Raw genomic sequence first — 13,836 nt, 5'->3', positions numbered from 1 at the left:
AAGGGAAAGTATGTATAGATGGTCCTTAAACTTATGAAAAGATGTGCAAACTGCCCCCAATTAGATAACTGTAAATTAAAACAATATTGAAATATCATCCCTCACCTGCTAAATTTGTAAAAATCAAATAGTATGAAAGCCTGGGTGTGGTGGCTCACTCCTGTAATCCCAACACTTTGGGAGGCCAGGGTGAGCAGATCACTTGAGCCCAGGAGTTTGAGACCAGCCTGGGCAACATGATGAAACCCCAATCTCTATAAACAATATAACAATTCTCCAGGCATGGTGGCATTTACCTGTAGTCCCAGGTACTTGGAAGGTTGAAGTGGGAGGATCATTTGGGCCTGGGTGGGTGAGGCTGCAGTGAGTCAGATCAAGCCACTGAACTCCAGCATGGGTGACAGAATAAGACCCTGTCTCAAAAAAAAAAAAAAAAAAAAAGAAAGAAAGAAAAAAGAGTATGACAAATCATTCTGATAGCAAGATCATAGGGAAACAGGTACTGTCATACACTGCTGTTGGAAATGCATGATGGTACAATCCCTGTTGAGAGGAATTTGGAACTATCTGACAAAACTATCCACTAACCTGTTGAGCCAGCAATTCCCTTTCTAAGAATTCATAGTGGAGACACATTTCCAACAATACAAAAATACGCACAAATAATTATAGCATTGTTTATCATTGCAAAATATTGGAAACCACATACATGCCCACAGATGGGATACTGGATGAATAAACTGAAGCACACTCACACAATGGAGTATCGTGTTGCTGTAAAAAGAGAATGAGGAAGCTCTCAATGAACTGGCATAAGGCAATTTCCAATAGTATGTTTTAAGTGAAAAAACAGAGTATCTGTTGTATGCTGCCTCTGTGTAAGAAAGAAGGAGATGAAAGGAAATATACAAGTGATGGACAGCATGGAAACTAATGAGACTGATTAACAACAGAAAAGTGGGAATGGGGTGGAAAGAATGGGGAAATGGGAATGGGGTAGAAGATATGAAAAGAGAATGACATAATTCTGAGGATAGTTCTAGATTCCAGAAAGCATGGTAATGTTTTTACATCCTAAGGAAATAAATACATAATTGAAATCAACCAGGATGTAGGGAGAAAACAAACATTAACGAATAAACCTGAGATATAACCGACAATAATCACCGGGAGTAGGGGTTGAACAAATTAACCTAAGTAAATTTAGAACACAATATATATTTTTGGAAAGACTAAAAAATACTGCATATTGCAAGACTAAAATAAGTATACAAATATTGTATTCTAGTTAAATTTTACTTTCAGAGGGGTATGGATTAGCAACTCTGAAGCTATGTTATGTGTGTTCAAAGACTGAGCAAGTTAGTGAATATATTATGAAAAAGACACAGGTTTATTTCTGTCCGAGTAAAAAGTTACACTTAAAAAAAAAAGGAAGAAGACTAGAATAAACCACGTAGTGTTAATTGGAATTGAAATTATCAATATGAAACCATAGCTTTTTAATTTTCCAGAGAGGGTCTTGTGCTCTGTCGCCCAAGCTGGAGTGCAGTGGTTGGACCATAGGTTAGTGCAGCCTTGACCTGCTGGGCTCAAGCAATCCTTCCTCCTCAGCAATCTGAGTAGCTCAGACTACAGGAATATGTCACTACACCCAGCTAAATATTAAATTTTTTTTGTAGAGACAAGATCTCACCATGCTGCCCATGCTGATCTTGAACTTCTGAGCTCAAGCGATCCTCCCGCCTGATCCTCCCAAAGTGCTAGGATTACAGTCATGAGCCACCATGCCCAGCCAGAACCACAGTTTTATAGATATATCTACAGAGTTATACAGATAGATAGATGTAGAAACAGAAGTAGATGCATGTGTGTGTGTTAGTATATACATATATGTGTCCAAGTGCTTTCTGCTCAAAGGACCTAGAAGAACAAAAGCAATGACACCTCACAAGTAATGAGCTCAGATCTCTGTCTCTATGCCATTCACCAATGAAAATAATAAGAGTCTCTTGGCCAGGCACAGTGGCTCATGCCTGTAATCCCAATACTTTGGGAGGCCAAGATGGGAGGATCGCTTGAGGCCAGAAGTTTGAGACCAGCCTGATCAATGTAGCAAGATCCCATCTCTACTCTTTTATTAAAAAAAAAAAAAAAAAAAGAAAGAAAAAAGAATAAGAGCTTCTTAAAGAAATTATTGATTCTAGCACTGGGGGCAGGAAAAGCACAAAATGAGCCTGGAACATCTTATGGTTCCAGAAAGCAGAGAAGCTTTTTGAGTGTGTGTGTTTGACAGTCCCCCAAGCTGGAGTGCAATGGCATGATCTTGGCTCACTGCAATATCTGTCTCCCGGGTTCAAACAACTCTCCTGCCTCAGCCTCCCAAGTAGCTGGGATTACAGGTGCATGCAACCACTCCTGGCTAATTTTTGTTTTTTTAGTAGAGACAGGGTTTCTCCATGTTGGCCAGACTGGTCTCAAACTCCTGACCTCGTGATCCACCTGCCTTGGCCTCCCAAAGTGTTGGGATTTCAGGCATGAGCCACTGCACCCAGCCTTCTTTTCCATTTTTTAAAATGATGTTGGCATATTTAAAGGACACAGGAGGAAGCATGAAGGCAATCCCAATGACCAAAGCTGGAACAATGTGAGCGATAAACCCGGCAGTGATGGGTTATAACATTAAAAAATAAGAGAAAATAGCTATGAGTATAGGCTGACACTAAATGAATAGTTGGTAAATAAATATATAAAATATATAATTATAAGAGAATTTTAAATGTACTTATTAAATTATATTTATAATAAAAACTTAATTAATACATTTAAATGATAAATATATAAGTGAATAAAGAAGTAAATGGGGTCTGGGCACAGCGGCTCACATCTGTAATCCCAGCACTCTGGACGGCCAAGGCAAGCAGATCACTTGAGGCCAGGAGTTGGAGACCAGCCTGGCCAACATGGCAAAACCTCATCTCTACAAAAAATACAAAAAATTAGCCAGGTGTGGTGGCACATACCTTGTGCATAGTCCCAGCTACTCAGGAGGGTGAGGGACAAGAATCACTTGAATCTGGAAGGCAGAGGTTGCAGTGAGCTGAGCTCGTGCCACTGCACTCCAGCCTGGGCGACAACAAGACTACCTTGGAAAAAAAAAATGTAGGCCGGGTGCGATGGCTCACACCAGTAATCCCAGCACTTTGGGAGGCCAAGGCAGATCATTTGAGGTCAGGAGTTCGACACCAGCCTGGCCAGCATGGTAAAAACCCCTCTCTACTAAAACTACAAAAATTAGCCAGGTGTGGTGGTGGGCACCTGTATTCCCAGCTACTTGGGAGGCTGAGGCAGGAGAATCGCTTGAACCTGGGAAGCGAGACAGGGGTTGCAGTGAGCCTCGATTGTGCCACTGCGCTCCAGCCTGGGCGACAGAGCAAGACTCATTCTCAAAAAGAAAAGAAAATGGGGAGAAGGGATACCTCTTTCTAACAGTAGAATTCCAATTCATAAATGTAAAAGAAATGGTCCAAGTAGAGAACCACCATTGGGCGATAATGGGTGCTAAAATTAATAGGTAAATGTATGATGAGTAACAAGATACTTGCATCATTTCAAAATACCTCCCAATAAGAAATTTATTAATTAGAAAGGCAGAAATAATAACTCTAAAGTTAAGAGATCTGGCAGACACCACCTTTAGCACGTGATCAAGGCCAATATCATTGCCAGTGAGACATTATCATGTACCTCCAGATAGTAAGCACTAAGAAGGGCATAAGATCTTTGTCACAGCATTGTCAAAAATGCATAACTTGAATTTAATCACGAGGAAACATCATGCAAGCTTAACTTGAGGGATATTATATAAAATAACTGACCAGTCTCTTTTAAACTGTCATAAAAGACAGGAAGGACAGAGGAACTGTCCCAGATTGCAGTAGGCTAAAGAAACATAACAACAGGATACAATGTGTGAACCTGGCATGGATCCTGGACCAGAAAAAAAGACATTAGTGGAAAAATTGGTGAAAGGTGAATAAGGTCTATAGAATTCTATTGATGTTAATTTCCTGGTTTTTATAATTATTTCATGACTGGGGAAAGGTGAGTGAAGGGTAGGCAGGGATACTAATACTACTTTGCAATTTTTTCGTAAGGCTGAAATCATTTCAAAATGAAAAGCTACAGAAAATTTATATATTAGTTATCTTGGAGGAAGTACCAATTAGGAAGAGCACGAGGAAATCTGAGTGCTGGACATATTCTCCATCTTGATCTGCGTTGGAGGTATGTGATTGTACACTTTACTTATTTACCAATTTTTTTTTTTGAGACAGAGTTTCACTCTGTTGTCCAAGCTATAGTGTAATGGTGCGATTATGGCTCCCTGCAGCCTTCACCTCCCAGACTCAAGTGATCCTACCACCTCAGCCTCCTAAGTAGCTAGGAATATAGGTACATGTCACTATGCCCAACTAATTAAAAAAAAATTTTTTTTTTGTAGAAACAATGTCTCACTATGTTGCCCAGGCTAGTCTCAAACTCCTGAGCTCAAGCAATCCTCCATCCTCAGCCTCCCAGAGTGTTGGGATTGCAAGCCCGAGCCACTGCACATTGCCCATGTAGATATTTAAATTATATGGAGCAGTGAATTTATGCACTTTGCTATAGATAGATTATTCCTGAAAAATTTTCAGTGTTTAAAAAAAAAACCTACAAAAATTTAGTTTGGCCAAGTAAAGTTAAAGAATAAGGCCAGGCGTGATCGCTCACACCTGTAATCCCAGCACTTTGAGAGGCCGAGCTGGGTGGATCACCTGAGATCAGGAGTTTGAGACCAGCCTGATCTCTACTAAAAATACAAAAATTAGCCAGGCATGGTGGTGCATGCCTGTAATGCCAGCTTCTCGAGAGGCTGAGGCAGGAGAATCATCTAAACCTGGGAGGCAGAGGTTGCAGTGAGCCAAGATTGCACCACTACACTCCAGCCTGGGTGACAGAGCAAGACTTCATCTTAAAAAAAAAAAAGTTATAGAGTAACCTCAGTGATTTACATTGAGCTAGGCTCCTAATAAAAGTCTGGAAAACGGGGCACGATGGCTCACGCCTACAATCCCAGCACTTAGGGAGGTCAAGGCGGGCAGATCACTTGAGGTCAGGAGTTTGAGACCAGCCTGGCCAACAAGGTGAAACCTCATCTCTACTAAAAATATAAAAATTGCCGGGCGCAGTGGCTCAAGCCTGTAATCCCAGCACTTTGGGAGGCCGAGGTGGGTGGATCATGAGGTCAAGAGATCGAGACCATTCTGGTCAACATGGTGAAACCCAATCTCTACTAAAAAATACAAAAAATTAGCTGGGCATGGTGGTGTGTGCCTGTAATCCCAGCTGCTCAGGAAGCTGAGGCAGGAGAATTGCCTGAACCCAGAAGGCGGAGGTTGCAGTGAGCCGGGATCACGCCATTGCACTCCAGCCTGGGTAACAAGAGCGAAACTCTGTCTCAATAATAAATAAATAAATAAAAATATAAAACTTGATGTGGTGACATTGATCCTTCAGGACATAATACCAGAAGAAATTATAGTACCATTCTAATTTGTTTTAAGGATGAGGAAACCAATCTCAGAGAAATGAGAAGACATTGGCCACCCAGCCAGAAACTGGCAAAGTAAGCATTGCCAAGCTGGCTATGTCTGACTTCCAAGTCCGCAACGTTTCCTGCATCCCACACTGCCTCAAACAGGAAGATTATTACTTGTATTTTTAAAAAAATGAATTCTGAGTTATTTTCTATTGCTGTAATTGTTAAAACCCATGCTGTGATCATATTTAGCTGCATGCTATTAAAAATAAATGCCACAAAAAGGAACAAGATCATGTCCTTTGCAGTGACATGGATAGAGCTGGAAGCTGTTATCCTCAGCAAACTAACGCAGGAACAGAAATCAAAATACCCCATGTTCTCACTTATAAGTGGGAGCTGCGTGATGAGAACACATGAACACATGGGGGGAACAACACACAGTGAGGCCTGTCTGGGGGGCCGTGGGGAGGGAGAGCATTAGGAAGAACAGCTAATGGATGTGGGGCTTAATATCTAGGTGATGGGATGATCTGTGTAACAAGTCACCACGACACACGTTTACCTATATAACAAACCTGCACATCTTGCACAGGTACCCTGGAAATTAAAATAAAATTTGAGGGGAAAAATGCCTAATTAAAGAAAATTTTGGACACTTAGGTCTTTTTATTTTCTAAAAAAAAAAAAAGAGACTTCAAATATTAGAAGAAAAACTTCAAGTTCAGGTTTTAAGTATCAACTTGACTTTTTTTTCTCCTTTGGCTAACTTTTGGGTTTCACTTCAGTAACTTTCCCTTGACTTTAAGTTGCCCATCTATCACTAATCATAGCAAGATAATAGAGCAAGTTCAGATAGATTCATTGTCAAGTCAATGGACAATGACTAATTTCTTAGCAAAGTGCTTCTTGTGTTACTTTGTCACACATATTAGAGACTGGTCTATTGCACCTCAAACATCTTTCATTGTAATTAGTCCAGGAATCCTGAAATCATCTCAATGGATTTATATAGTTTAGCAGTCTCCTCTGTGGGCCGCCTGTTGTTTAAGACCCCTGGCCTTAAAATCTGATACACCTAGTGCCAGTCCTGGCTCCACGTTTTTTCCCCCCCCAGTGGGACACCTTGGGCAAGTTACTTAACTTCCCTGAAGTCTAGTTTTCTTATCATTAAGGTGAGATAACTATTACTCCTTACTGTCCTTGGGTTACTGAAGAAGTCAATGAGATAAAACATGTAAAAACACTTGGCATATTCCTTGACGTGTAATCATTGTTAACTATTATTACCTGGCACTAATCCAAGCTGACTGGTATTATGTTGATTGTTCAATTGGTCACTTCAAACCTCAGGATCACATAATATGCCCAAGTTACAAACCTGCACATATTACCTCTGAATCTAAAATAAAAGTAGAGAGAAGGGAAGGGAAAGGGAGAGGAGGAAGGAAAGATGTTGAGTGTGTGCCCACAATGTTCCAGCCATTGTCTCACATGTCGGGGAAACAGTGGCAAATAAGACAAAGTCCCTGAGCTCCTGATGCTTATATTCTATTGGGAAGAAAAAGACGAGAAACAAAAACAAGATGATTGCAGTCAGTGGTGAAAGTAAAACAGGTTTATGTGATGGAGAGTGCCTGAGGGAGCCACTTGTTGTCTATGAAAGCCTCTCATTTTCTGCCCTTTGCCCTGACCTCTGTGATTGCTTAACTGCTTGAGGAGCTGGAACAGCCACATTGGAATAGAAGCAGGAGACACAGGTGGAAGGGGCTTTGATCCTGGGCACCATTCTACACCAGTGTCTCTTGTCTAAGCCACTGTTATCTTGTGGTTTTAGCCCTCATCATCTAGCTTAATAATAAACAAAAGTTACTTTCTTCTGAGGACATTTCAGCTCCCAACATGAACAAAAATGAAAGTCTGGAAGAAATTTAAAATTTGATTCATAAATGTAGAATATCAGAGACTACATAGCAGTAATAATTTAGGTATATTTTGTGAGTACCTTTAATTACCATTTATTGATTACTAAATTGTAGAGCATCATTCATATTCTTTTAAACACCACAGTAACTTTATGAATTATCTACCTTGAGTGTCATTTGAAAGACAAACACAATCCCAGCAATAAAAAAAAAAAAACTTCTTAACGGGAGGCTGCAGCAGGAAAATCGTTTAAACCTGGGAGGCAGAGGTTGCAGTGAGCCGAGATCACACCACTACATCCCAGCCTGGAGAAAGGGCGACGCTCTGTCTCAAAAACAACAACCACCACCACCACCACCACAACAACAAAAACGCTTCTTAAATAAGTGACTCAGCCAAGATTCAAAACCAGGTATGAGTGAGCTTTGGGTCCAAATGCCTAATTCCTTCCTCATACTGTCTCCAGAGTTAACGGGAAAGTAGAAATAAACTGAAAAGATAGAGGCGCATGACAGGGATAAAGGAAGTATCAAATAAATGACATGCATAAAAGGAGGTGAAAGCAAGAAGGACGATGGAAATGAAAAACTGGTGAAGGCCACGTTCGCGGTCCTCTGGCTGGTGACTTGTCCTAAAATTGTGTGGCTAGAGACCATCATACATATTACAAATGAAAGCATTGTCTTATCATCTGAGGGTACTATCCAGTGAATGATTTCCTACCTATGAAAGAAAGCACTCAAGCTTTGTTCTATGGCAAGGTATGGCTCTTGGGCCAACACCTGCCTACAGTCTGTTTTTATAAATAAAGTTGTATTGACACAAAGCCATACCTATTCATTTACCTGTTGTCTACACTCTTTCACACTGTCATGGCAGAGTTGAACAATTGCAACAAAGACCTTATGAACCTCAAAGCCTTAAATGTTTACTATCTAGCCTGATATAAGAAAAGTTTGCCATCCCCTGGTGTATGGTATAGCTTCAATCCAAAGATCTCCCTGGTTATACTATGCCAGCTCTCTTAACACATCAAGCTGAAGCATTGGGAACGACAATCTATTTCCTCTACTTTTTCCACTTTTGAACATACACTGTTCAGAGGAAATGCTGAACATCTATATCCTAATGAAAACTTTAATTAAATTCTCAGCAAAATCAAATCCATTCTGACTCCCCTCCTGTGTGTGAGTGATCCATTTAATTCCCAGTATCTCTGAGTCTATATCAGGAAATACTTCCTGAATCTTGTTAGCATACACCTTCATATACGCCTGCTACCTTGCTTAAAAACATGCCAGTAGCTTTAATTAAGCTTAAATCCACTGATTCGATTTTTATTAAATCATAATAAACTAAAGCAGAAGAAAATGGGGAAACTTGCTACAAGGAAGATGGCTTTTAGAATGCAATTGGTAAATACAGTGAAAAAGGGCATCTTGGCTATATTTTTGAACTGGCAGAAAACTGCAGTCATTACATTATTCAGGAGTAATATAATACTCTCACACATTCCCAGAGGGCAGAACCTAGGGTTTTAATCATTTAGTAATGCACTTGCATCAAATCTTGCAGATTTGTCAAATGCCATAAATGAACCACAATTTCATCTAGTTTGCTCTTTTGGGGCCAGCTCAATTTTTTATCCACAGTATGAGCATAGAAAGTGGGGAAGAGAAAACATCTTTCCCAAGAACTCCTAAATCTCCAGGTGTTGGCCAAGCTGTCTGAGGAATAAATTGGCAACAGACTTTGGATACCTCCTATAATCCAGGTTTCCCAGAAGCCTCTGAAACCACCTTTGTAGAGATTACGACAGTGAGAGAAGTCTAGCTTGGCTGACTCAGTCTTGCTTCTAGCCTCACAGGCTGGCTGTCCTCACTTATTCCCAGGCATAATCCAAGATAACCATGGGGGAATTTAGTTTATGGTTTAATATTAAAGAAAGGATGATAATAGTCCTTCCCTAAAACTGACAACCTCCTTGTTCAGGGACAGAAATCACCTTTGTAAGACTAATGAAAGGCCACAGGGCTGGGCAAAGTGGCTCATGCCTGTAATTCCAGCACTTTGAGAGGCCAAGGCAGGAGGATTGCTTGAACTCAGGAGTTCAAGGACAGCGTGGACAACAAAGCAAGAATCCACCTCTACAGAAAATTTAAAAATTAGCTGGTCATGGTAGTAAGTGCCTGTAGTCCTGACTACAAGGAGGCTGAGTCACAAGGATCACTTGTGCTCAAGAGTTTGAGATTGCAATGAGCTATGATCACACCACCACACTCCAGCCTGGATGACAAAGCAAGACTCTGCCTCAAAAAGAAAAGAAAAGAAAGGCCACAAGATTAGGATTATAGGAATGGCTTGAATTGTTCTAAAATGTAAGTGTAGCTTGCCCTCCTATAATTGGTTACTGTGTTGGAGGTCACACTTCCCCCAGTTGCTCCTATAGATAACATCACTATTGTAGAACCTAAGGTTAGTCTTTTGAGATGTTTTTCAAACTTCTGCCATTTTCGTGACCAACTGACTTCACTCAGACCCATGACTCATGATAGCTGGTCCTGTGGCCCCCAGCCAGAGGCTGATTCTGTGCAAGAGGATCATTTTCCACACCCCTATAATTTCATCCCCAATGAATCAGTAGCACACATGCCCTAGCCCCCCACCAGCCAATGTATCCATAAAAACTCTAATCTTTGAGTGCTCAGAGAGACTAATTTGAGTAATAAACTTCCTATCCTTCCATTTGCCTAGCTCTAAGTTAATTAAACTCTTTCTCTATTGTAATACCACTGAATTGTTTTTTTCTGCACAATGGGCAAGATGATTACACCTCCTTTAAGGCAGCAGAAGCAGAAATAACTGCAACATTTAAAATTTTTCTGGGCCCTTAATGGGAACCACTTTTGGTGATGTTTGATTTACACGCTTGGTTCACAGTGCTCATGTGCACCTTATGACGCTTGCCTCAATGTGATCCTTTTCCTGTGTAATTTCAGCCATGTATCATTTCTGTTTCTTCTTGGCTTTAGTCACACTACCATACAGCTCTCCAGGGTAGGAGCAAGTGTACAATCTATCTCCCTGGGCATTATTCATTGGGTGGATTATGCACGGCTTGTTTCTTATCCCAGCTGGAGTCTCACATACTATACAACATGAGCTCAGCAACACACTCCTCCATCATCTTGTGTATTTGGGAAACAAAGATCAGTTAGAATGAGTTAACTCTGGACTCCACCTAAGAAAAACTGTAGCGCTGGGCAATTAAGAGGGTAGAATTTAGTAGTAAGGCTTGGTTCCAGACATCGGTTTTGCCTCTGCCTGACTGTATGCCTAAGTCACTTAACTATTCTGAACCCCTCTTTCCCCATTTTTAAAATAGTCTGGCAATACTCCATTCCCAAGCTTGCTGAGGGTTAAACAAGTTCACATATATAGAGAATTTAGCTTAGACTCAAGAGGTAAAGGAGAATGATTGCTTGAACCCAGGAGTTTGAGTTCAGCCTGGACAACATAGCAAGACTCATCCCTGCCCACCGCCCCCCCCTGAAAAAAAGGAAAAAAAGAAGATCTTTAGAATAAATGTTCATGAAGAAGACTAAATTTTTCTGAGAAATTATTTTTAAACAATCAACAAAGCAATAGCAATATGACCAAAAACCATTGACAGATCACAAAAAAAGAAATATATAAGGGTCTCTTAACCATATAAAAATATATTTAATCTCATTTTTGTTTTGTTTTGTTTTTGAGACAGGGTCTCACTCTGTTCCCCAGGCTGGAGTACAGTGGTGCGATCACGGCTCACTGCAGCCTCGACCTGCCTGGGCTCAGGTGAACCTCCCAACTCAGCCTCCTGAGTTTCTGGGACAACAGGCACATACCACCACACCTGGTTACTTTCTCTACTTTTTGTAGAGCCAGGGTTTCACCGTGTTTCCCAGGTTGGTCTCAAACTCCTGGGCTCAAGCAATGTGCCCTCCCCAGCCATTCAAAGTACTGAGATTACAGGCATGAGCCCCATACCCGGCCTAGCCTCACTTTTAATTAGAAAAGTGCATATCAAAGTTAAGAAGGGATATCATTTTTTTTTCCTAGCAAATTGTCAAAAATCCAATCCAAAAGTTTTACAACATATTTTATAATCAATAGTAGAATGAAGTACTCTCATCAATTGCTGATGAGAGTGCAAAATGACAAAGCTTTGAAGAGCTGATTGGCAATCTCTATCAAAATTACAGATGCATTTACTTTTTTATTCAGCAATTTCACTCCTGGGAATTTGTTTCACATCTAAACCTAAACCAGCACTACATGAAGTTTCAGATATACCCTGGTATTGGTTGTAGAGTTGTGTACATGAGCCAGAGGCTGGGAATACCCAAATGTTCATCTAGAGGTGAGCAGGTGAACAAGCCACAGTACTTCTACACAATATTCACACTATGAAAAAGAGAATGAAGTTCTCTCTGCCCTGTGAAATGTCACAGGAAAGCAATTAGTTGAAAAAGAGCATGCAAAACAGTAATATAGTATCCGAACTTCTATGTAAAAGGAGGGACAGTAAGAATACATTTACATCTGTGCAAAAATAAATACCAGAAGGCTATGAAGAAAATTATTAAGCATTGTTATATATAAGAGGCCAAAGGATAGGAAATTAGGTAGGTCAGGTCAGGAATTAGAATAAGACTTATTTTGATTTCACTTTTATTTTTGAACCATGTGACTATATTATCAACTCAAAAAATAAAATCAAACTAAAGAAAATGATTAATGTCTTCTAAAATGAAAAAGGATTTCCAAAATCAGAACTCATATTTGAATTACCTGTCACTTTGGATATACTGTATTTATGGCCCCTTGATGGGTTGTAAACCTTGAAGATGGAACATGTCTTATATAAACATCACTATAACCTGGATGGCCAGCCACATGTCTTCCTCTCCCTCACAGTTAAATGAATACTTTTTACTAAACCAATGAACAAATGAATCAACTTGTGGCTTTCAGGTACAGAGAATGATCATTAGCTGGGTCTATCAGAAAACTATCAAAAAGTCAAGAAATGACATGAAAATGATGAAATTTTCTTCCTTTTCTTAATTATACTTTAAGTTCTGGGGTACATACACATATCTTGCAGGATTTTTACATGGGTATACACATGCCATGGTAGTTTGCTGTCTCCATCCTCCCTTCACCTACATTAGGCATTTCTCTTAATGTTATCCCTCCCCAACCTCCCTGCAAAGGACATGAACTCATCCTTTTTTATGGCTGCATAGTATTCCATGGTGTATATGTGCCACATTTTCTTTATCCAGTCTATCCTTGATGGGAATTTGGGTTGGTTCCAAGTCTTTGCTATTGTAAACAGTGCTGCAATGAACATACGTGTGCATGTGTCTTTATAACAGAATGATTTATAATCCTTTGGGTACATACGCAGTAATGGGATTGCTGAGTCAAATGGTATTTCTATTTCTAGATCCTTGAGGAATCGCCACACTGTCTTCCACAATGGCTGAACTAATTTACACTCCACCAATGGTGTAAAATTGTTCCTATTTCTCCACATCCTCTCTAGCATCTGTTGTCTCCAGACTTTTTAATGATCACCATTCTAACTGGCATGATATGGTATCTCAATGTGGTTTTGCTTTGCATTTCTCTAATGACTTTTTTTTTAAGACAAAAAAACAGAGTCTCACTCTGGCACCCAGGCTGAAGCACAGTGGCACAATCATTGCTCACTGCAGCCTCCATTCCCAAACCTAAGCAATCCTCCTACCTCAGTCTTCTAAGTAGCTGAGACCACAGGTGTGTACCCCCACACCCACCTAATCTTTACATTTTTTGTAGTGACAAGATCTCCCTGTTTCCCAGGCTGGTCTCAAAGTCCTGGACTCAAGCAATCTACCCACTGCGGCCTCCTGAGTAGCTAGGACTATAGACTGTGCACCAACACACCTGGCTAATGTTGCTTATTTTTTTTGTATAGACGGGGTCTTGCTATGTTGCCAGGGCTGGTCTCAAACTCCTAGTATCAAGCAATCCTCCCTCCCCTCACTCCTCAGCCTCCCAAAGTGCTGTGATTAGAGACCTGAGCCACCATGCTCAGCCAAAATTTTCATTTTTATAATGGGAAGTAGAAAGTAGACCCACTAAAGAGCTCAATGAAAGAAAAGGAAAAAAATCAACAACTATAAATGTACTCCTTCTCTGAACTCTACAAACTACTCTAATCCAGTTTCCTTTTGGGGATGACATTTGAAACTGAAACCCAAACGCAACAGCAGTGCTTTCTTGACAAAGCTGGAAAA

General features: G+C 40.3%; 1 long non-coding RNA gene across 1 annotated transcript in view; it reads right to left on the bottom strand.

Moving 5' to 3' along the window:
• Positions 1-298: 298 nt before the first annotated feature.
• Positions 299-13,836, bottom strand: part of LOC128929812 (uncharacterized) — a 40,809-nt gene continuing 27,271 nt past the window's right edge. The window contains exon 3 of the long non-coding RNA XR_008476975.2: positions 299-413. This is a non-coding gene — a long non-coding RNA (uncharacterized LOC128929812). The remainder of the gene's footprint in view (positions 414-13,836) is intronic.

The sequence above is a fragment of the Callithrix jacchus genome, chromosome 15, assembly GCF_049354715.1.
Source record: "Callithrix jacchus isolate 240 chromosome 15, calJac240_pri, whole genome shotgun sequence".
In the NCBI taxonomy this organism is placed as follows: domain Eukaryota; kingdom Metazoa; phylum Chordata; class Mammalia; order Primates; family Cebidae; genus Callithrix; species Callithrix jacchus.
This window is presented reverse-complemented; position numbering and strand designations above follow the sequence as displayed.